This window comes from Tupaia chinensis, unplaced genomic scaffold (genome assembly GCF_000334495.1).
Source record: "Tupaia chinensis unplaced genomic scaffold, TupChi_1.0 Scaffold139935_1, whole genome shotgun sequence".
NCBI lineage: Eukaryota > Metazoa > Chordata > Mammalia > Scandentia > Tupaiidae > Tupaia > Tupaia belangeri.
Window position 1 is genome coordinate 767,710 of NW_006199814.1, and position 7,969 is coordinate 775,678.

A 7,969-nucleotide genomic window follows, 5' to 3' on the forward strand; every position below is an offset into this window, starting at 1 on the left:
AATATATAGAATACCAAAAAAAAGGAAGAAAGAAAAAAAAGAAAAAGAAAAATGTAGCCTTGGGACCAGCAGTTGGCATAATGGCTATGTTGCTGGACTCACATGTAGTAGTCAACCATGTTTCGAGTCCTGGACCCAGTGGCTTAAACTCACGTCAGGAGCGTGTGCGTGTGTGCCCAAGATCCTGAGAGGAGAATGGAGGAGAAGGGATTGTGGTATGGCCATACACCCTGGGGGGTGATTTCTCGCTTTCTGTCTCTCTTGTTTATCTTTTTTGGTGAGTACATGTGCCCTATATCAAAAACCTCTCAAAAAAAAAAAATGCAGCCTAAACTAAGCCCATATTAACTGTCCCTTTTCTTTTTCTCACATAACTACTTCAGGTATCTTAATAGCCTACAGCATATCATGATCTGGAGAAAAGACTCTCCTCCTGAAAATGTTGCATGTCAGGACCCTTTCAAGGTCTTCAATAGATAAAAGAATTAAGGGAGAATGCAGAAAAGAGGCTGAAGCTTTGGTCATAGATTCCTAAACAGTCTGCCTTGTGGCACCTGGCAGGGCACCAGCATGTGGCTCTCTGCAGAGAGGTAGACCACCACAGCATTTATGAGCTTGTGCTCTGCTGTCAGAAAGGCCTGGTTTAAGGTCCTAATCCTGCCACCTGCTAGCTGCATGATCTTGAGCAAATTACTTAACCTCTCTGAACCTCCATTTCTTTATTCAACAAATGATGACGACAATAGTACCTACTTTATGAGCTTATGAGAATTAAGTGAAATAATGCAGATTAAGTGTTTATCACAGGGCCTAACCCATGTAAGTGTTCCATAAGATTGGTGCCAGATATGGACAAAAAGAAAGCAAAGGGAGTAAAATGGGGGGGGGGGAAGGGTAAAGGGAAAGGAAGAAAGAAGGAGAATGAACTAGGAAAAAAGAAGAAAGGATGGATGATTTTCTACTATATCCAGCTTTGGAAATGTGGAAACTCACCCTTCTGGGCTTAAGGGTGATTTTCGCAGGAGTTCCTGTTATGGCCCAAACTAGGATAAATGACTCGTTGATGAATAAGATGGCATATTATTTTGGGGAAAAAATCTGAAATTATGTGTCTCAAATATCCAGGGCAGATCACATAACTCACCGGCTCTGTTTCATTAAGGAAATACACACACACACACACACACACATAGGCTTGATTCTCTTCTAAGTATAACGGTGATGCTTGCTATCTTAGAAAGGTGAATGAGCTGTCCTGCAGTGATGTAGCCCTGCTGCTATCAATAATAATGAGTCTGGGGGCTAGACAATGTCACAGAAGTAAAAGGCAATGCTCTGTGAGTCCAACCCACATGGGAAGGTTCTGGGTTCAGATCTGGGGACCTCTGGAGTGTGCCAGATACATATGTGCCCATCATCCAGGGCTGGCTAAGGCTGGGAGTATAGTATAGCATCTATACCTTGTTGGGGTGCTGTCTCTTTCTTTCCCTCCCATGGAAGAAATAAACTTTAAATAAATCTAAATGGTTGGCTCCATAGTCTAGTGATTAAGGGAGCTGGATCCCACATGGTTGACTGTATGTTCAAGCCCCTGACCTGACAGCTTGAGAAACATGCCAGGAATACATATAAGTGTGTGTCTAAATTCCAAAAGGAGGGTGAAATGGAAGAAAAGAGATTGTGGTATGACCATTCCTCATGGGGGGTGCTTTATCCTCTCCTTCTTTCTTTACCTGTCTGTCTCTGGTAATTGCATGCATCCTCTAGCAAAGCAAAGCAAACAAAACCGAAAATGTAAAAAAAATAAACTAATAACAGTCATAATAAGAATGAATTTTTAATTTATTAGGGAAAAGTAATTCCAGCAAATTTTGTATAGATTCTATTCTCTGGAAAGTTGGTGAAATGGTTCTGTGTTATGCTGAAATGACAGCAAGTCTCAAAACTGTGCTTCTGCCCTACAGTCTGGCATTGGACCTAATTAGACCCAAACCCCAAAGCAGGGCCAGTTTGTAGACCATCACTAGGGCACTCCATCCTCTCCTTTTGCTTCAGAGAACAATCCTCAGTTGGCCCATCCCCTGGTGCCCCTATTCCTCAGAGGGGCCCATTACAGCTCCAGGCTGTGACCTCACTGCTGTTCTCACATGGGTGGTACTCAGTCCTCAAAAGCCTCTCTCATCTTCCTTCTTCTGGGCCCTCATTATGCCGTGTTTGGGCAGACAGTGGAGAGTAGCATGTTCAGATTAATCATGTTTTCTAGCACTTTATAACTAAGCATTGAATTACTGAGCCATCTCACTACTAGAGCCTTTGTTTCCTTTACTGAAACTACTTCTGAGTTAAGCTTTTGTCAATGGCCATTGCTTTGTCTCTCTCTCTTAGTTCTGATGATGTTGAGGTCACTTCACTGAGCAACCCTTCTGTTCAGTTCAGTTTAGTTCAGTTTTCTGCACTGAGGGGACAAAAAAAACACCATGACCAACCTACAGGACTGTGTAAGACCACCAGCTCAGTTCCTTTTAGCCTTTACACCCCACTGGGGAGAGACCATTAAATGAGATATCAGTGAAAGATCTACAGTCTGCTTCAGGAATGAGACATTGCACCTACCTGTCCTAGCCCCTAAATCCATGGCCCTAAGGCAAATAAACAATTCTCTTTTTTCTTTTTTTTTTGAGACAGAGAGAGAGAGAGAGATTTTTGCTGTAGTGTGTGTGTGCTCACCAAAGAGACAGAGAGACATAAAATGAGAAAGAACCTCCCTAGGGGGATGGCCATGCTACAGTCTCTTGTTCTCCATTCTCCTCTTGGGATTTTGAGCACATACATACACACACACACACACACACACACACACACACACACACACACAGTGAGTTTTAAGCCACTGGGTCTAGGACTGAAACTATGGTCAACTATGTCGGAGCCCAGCACCGTAACCATTATGCCATATGCTGGTCCCACAGATAAATGATTCTAATGCATCAAACGTGTTCATGTTTGACAAATACAGATCAGTGGAAGAATGTTTACTGGTGTGCAGGGCTTGTGAACAAAACACAAAAAGGTAACAATTCAGTTACTCCTGGGATGCCAGGTGAGAATATTTGTCAAACCCACTAGGTCTCTTAACTCACCCATGATCCAGTTACCACTTCTGGGTGAAAGGCTTTCTCAGCTGCATCTCCAGCCCTACCACTTTCCTGAGTATTTCCACAAACATTTCTACCTAGATGACCTAGTCACAATGCTGATTTTGAAATTGCCATTTTGAAAATTAAATTTATCATCTTTTCTCAAAGCCTGCCCATCCCCAGGTTTTCCTTGCCTCAAGGAATCCCAAGTCATAATCCAGTCACTCAGGCCTCAACCTAAGAGCCTCTCCCCTAATGGTACACTCAATCACAATGTCCTTCAGGTCTGCCTCCTCACCTCCTCCAGTTCATTAACCTCTCCCATTCCTATTATCACTGCCTTAATCCAAGCCACTTGGCATCCTGCTTAGGATACTTTATTGGTCTTTAACTTAGCCCTCTTCTATCCATTCAGCCAAGCATCCCTAGTGATCCTTTGGAAACCCAAATCAAATCATGTTGCTTTTTTGCATAATGACCCACAGAGAATTCCATCAAACTCTTGGTTTAAAAGTTAAACTCCAAGGCCATTCACAGTGCTGTTTCCACTCACCTCCCCAGCTTCATCTCTTGCCACTGTCCCCGTTGGATAGTATATTCCAGCCATGTGGAACACCGTTCTGCTCTTTACACATTACAGAGCTTTGGTCATTCTGGGCCTCCACATGTGTGACCTCCTTGTCCCTGCCACGTTGACTACTTCATCACCACTGCTACCACCTTAACTCATTATTGAAATATAAAATAAATGCAAAAAATGGTACACATCACTTATGTCCAGCTCCATGAATTTCCTAAAATGAATATACCTATTTAACCTGTGCCTGGATCAAGAACCTAAAGAGGCCCAGTATTCCATAAGCTTCCCTCTTGCTCCTTTTGTTTACTTCCTAAGAGAGATCACTTCCCTGACCTCTGATAGCATTGACTAGCTTTTCTAATTTTTGTACTTAATATAAATAAAAACGTAATCTGTAATGAAAACCTCACGTGAAGTATCCAATGCTACATAAACACCAAAAAAAAAAAACTTAATGATCTAAAACTTAAAGTCTCACCTTCGTCCTCATCACTCCTTGCAGCTGTACTTTCTTTTGTCCATCTTAGTACCAAGCTTCTTGAGACCTTTCCCCACGCTCACTGTCCCCATGTCCTGTCCTCCCATGACTACCTTCAGTCCACTGCATCCGTCCATGTCACCCACTGAAACTGCTCTCATCGAGGGCACCAGTTACCTTTTTGTTTTGGAGCCAATGGACTTTTTCCAGTCTTTTCCTACTTGATACCTCCACCCCACACCCATTCCTTAATTCAATGAATCACCAAGTTCTAGTAATTCACTCTCTTTAGCTTATCATGTATTTGTCCTGATTCTTTCTCCACTCATTGTCTCTTGTCTGGACTGTTCCAACATCCTCAAGTCTTACCTCCCTGTCCTCAAGCTGCTCTTCCAGACTTATCATTGCAAATACTTTTCCCTAATTAAAAATGTGCACTACGACCAGCAGGTGGCATGGAGGTTAAGGTGGCAGGTTCTTCTATGGTCAGCTGCACAGATCAAGTCCTGAAACCAGCTTGAAAAACTGTTCATGCCCGGGAACCAGCAGTTAGCGTAATGGCTATGTTGCTGGACTCCCACGTAGTCTACCGCGGTTTGCGTCCTGGACCCGGTGACTTAAAACTCAGGCTGGGTGCGTGTGCGTGCGTGCCCAAGATCCCGAGAGGAGAATGGAGAAGGGATTGCGGCGTGACCATCCCCTCCGGGGGGTGATTTCTTGCTTTCTGTCTCTCTGTCTCTCTCTCTCTGACTTTCTGGCGAGCACATGCGCCCTATAGCAAAACCTCTCCAAAAAAAAAAAAAAAAAACCTGTTCATAAACCTGTTCATGCCCAACCACATGGTTTTACAGAGGAGGTGGCATTAGAGAGAAGATATAAGGAATGAGTAGGAGATGTACAGGGAAATAATGGAGTGAAAGGCATCCCAGGTACGAGGGGACCTCCTAGCAGAAATTCCAAGGGCAAGTTCACAAAAGGCTGTGGGTTCTGTAAGGCCAACACATAGGGTGTGTATTAGGCGTGTGCATGTGTGCCCTAACTGCGACAGGATGGAGAAATTGAGGAAAGACATGGTGGCATAATTCCACCTCAGTGGGTGGTGCTTTCTCCTGGTCTCTCTGCTTTTCCCTTTCCCTTTGTCTAGCTGTTTCTCTATGGTGAATAAATACGCCCTCCTCTGGCAAATAAAAAAACACAAAAATAAAGGGAGATTGGAGTAACAGGTTGAAGAGTCTTTATGCCTTATTATAGTTCAGATTTTATCCCATTTGGGGTAGGAGGGCAGTAGTGCAGGTTTTGTTTTCATTTTTGTTTGTTTTTAGTTTGCTATAATGTCCATGTATCATATATATATATTCCACTGAGGTGGAATTATGCCACCATGTCTTTCCTCAATTTCTCCATCCTGTCGCAGTTAGGGCACACATGCACACGCCTAATACACACCCTATGTGTTGGCCTTACAGAACCCACAGCCTTTTGTGAACTTGCCCTTGGAATTTCTGCTAGGAGGTCCCCTCTTACCTGGGATGCCTTTCACTCCATTATTTCCCTGTACATCTCCTACTCATCCCTTACGTCTTCTCTAATGCCACCTCCTCTGTAAAACCATGTGGTTGATTGCTCCTTTTCTGATCCTGTTTACAATGACCAATATTTGGATGAAGAAGTATCATTATTATAATATGTCTGGCGTATGCCCCCCATGGGATCTTTGGATTTTTTGGCTGATATATCCAAAGATCCAATAACCGTGCCTGGTACATAGGAGGCGCTCAGTATATACTCAGTAAGGGCATAGATGGGTTCACCTAACATTAACTGAACATGTGCTTTGCCAGGCACTTTCATTCTCATTCCATCTTTCTTTCCCACAACCCTATGAGAAAGAAATTGTTTTCATCCTAATTTAGTATGGGAGGAAATTGAAACTTATCAAGATTAGGTCATTTGTGGGGTTGGCAGGTGGTGTGGTGGTGAAGGCACAGGACTCCTACATGGCCAACTGCAGGTCGAATCCCAGACCTGGAGGCTTACTTTCTTACTTTCCCTCTCTCTGTCTCTTTCTGGTTGAATTAAATAATAATAATAATAATACGTAAAATTAAATAATTCTTTAAAAGATTATGCCATTTGTCTAAGGTCACAGAACTGATATATAGCAAAGCTAGGATTTGAATCCAGGTTTGTCTAAGTTCTAAATAACTCACTTGTCTATCATTTTTGAGCTGTTTGCTATGGAGCTTTTGCACATGACTGCTGTGGATTACAGTAGGTCTTCAGCCAATGAAACTGTTATCCCAAAGTAGTGGAAGGATCTCTTTACAGATCTCTTCATTTATGTCTTCACTCCATTATTAGTCCCCAGAGAATAGGTTCTGTTTTATTCTCCTCCTCCCTCACAAAACCCTGAGCAGCCAGCACAGTGTCTTACACATGTTTGTGTTCCCTAAATGTTTATGGAATTAAATAATGGGCGTGCTGTTCAAAGGCAGCATTTGGCCATCCATCCTTTTTGCACAATCAGTAATTTTGAGTTCTGTCCTGCTGGTTGCCCTGAATCCAGGCCCAGCTGCTGCCTGTTCTAACTCTTTGCTTCTTCAGCACGATGTACGCTCAGGGCCATCCTTGGCTGACCCACCCACCACCCTGACCCCAGCCCTTTGCCATCCTTCCTGTCCTCCTGAAATTTCCCTGTCTGTCTTCCTGCTCTCGGCAGCCAATCGTGCAGAGCAAGTAGTGTTCCACCCTCTCCTCTTCTTGACCCCACACCCTATTTGAACCTTGTTGCTTCCCTGGTCATTCTTGACAGGCAGGGCAGCATGACATTTGTATAGATAATTCTAACACAGAGCGGATTGTGATAAACACAGAAAGTCACGAGGCGCCGTAGGAGTTGTGAAGAGGGAGACTTTCCTAATTAAGTGATGGGGGAACTGTAAATGCATTTAGTCACTATCTTTTTTATCCTGATTACCCGGTTTTGTTTTTCTTTGTTTTGCTCCTCAAAAGAGTTTAGCTTTTCCAGGTCTGTCGATTATTTAAGATCATTCATTGTAAATAACAGAAAGCAGTTTGTGCTAAAAGGAGAAATTTATTATAAGAATACAAGAACTCAAAGGTTAGAATGTAGCCAGACCTCAGGGAGAAATGGAAGCAAAGCCAGACAATAGCTCAGGATCTGGATGGCATTCTCTTTCCATCTCTTGACTTCACTGTCTGTATATCTGCTTCACTTCTGTGGTCTTCCCTAGTCCTCAGACCTCGTCATGGCGCATGTCTGCCAATGGTGACAGTTTATACATGAAGACATTGGCTGTCTCTGTCAAAATCACGATCTCCAGGGACATCTCTCTGACTGACTCGGCATGAGTCAGCTGTCCACTCTGGCTCAGTTATCACCAGTGAGCAGAGGGATAGGCAACATGGGTGCCAGATGCCTATCTCTGTGGAGGAGGAAGTAGAGGGATCATTTTAAGCTGAGCAAACTCTTCAGAAATATCCACTACACTTGGTTCTCTTGTCTGGTAATGCTCTTGGAAAAGAATTCTGGGTGCTTTCCCAGCATAGGAGCAAATTCAGAGGCTTCCTATTGGAAAGTTCTTTTTCAGAAACAAATACATAAAAATGTATTGCCATTCAGCATACATCATCCTCATTAAGATGACTCGTTGGTAATTCCTGATAGCTTTAGTTTGCCTTTGTTTGTTTTTTAAAGGTTGAGAGAGTATGTGCAAGCAAGAGTGTGTGTGGGGCGCGGGGGGGGGGGGGGGG

General features: G+C 43.3%; 1 protein-coding gene across 1 annotated transcript in view; it reads left to right on the forward strand.

Annotated features, from left to right (window-relative positions):
- Positions 1–7,969, forward strand: part of WNT2 (Wnt family member 2) — a 50,430-nt gene that overhangs the window by 39,941 nt on the left and 2,520 nt on the right. The gene's annotated exons all lie outside the window — the stretch shown is intronic.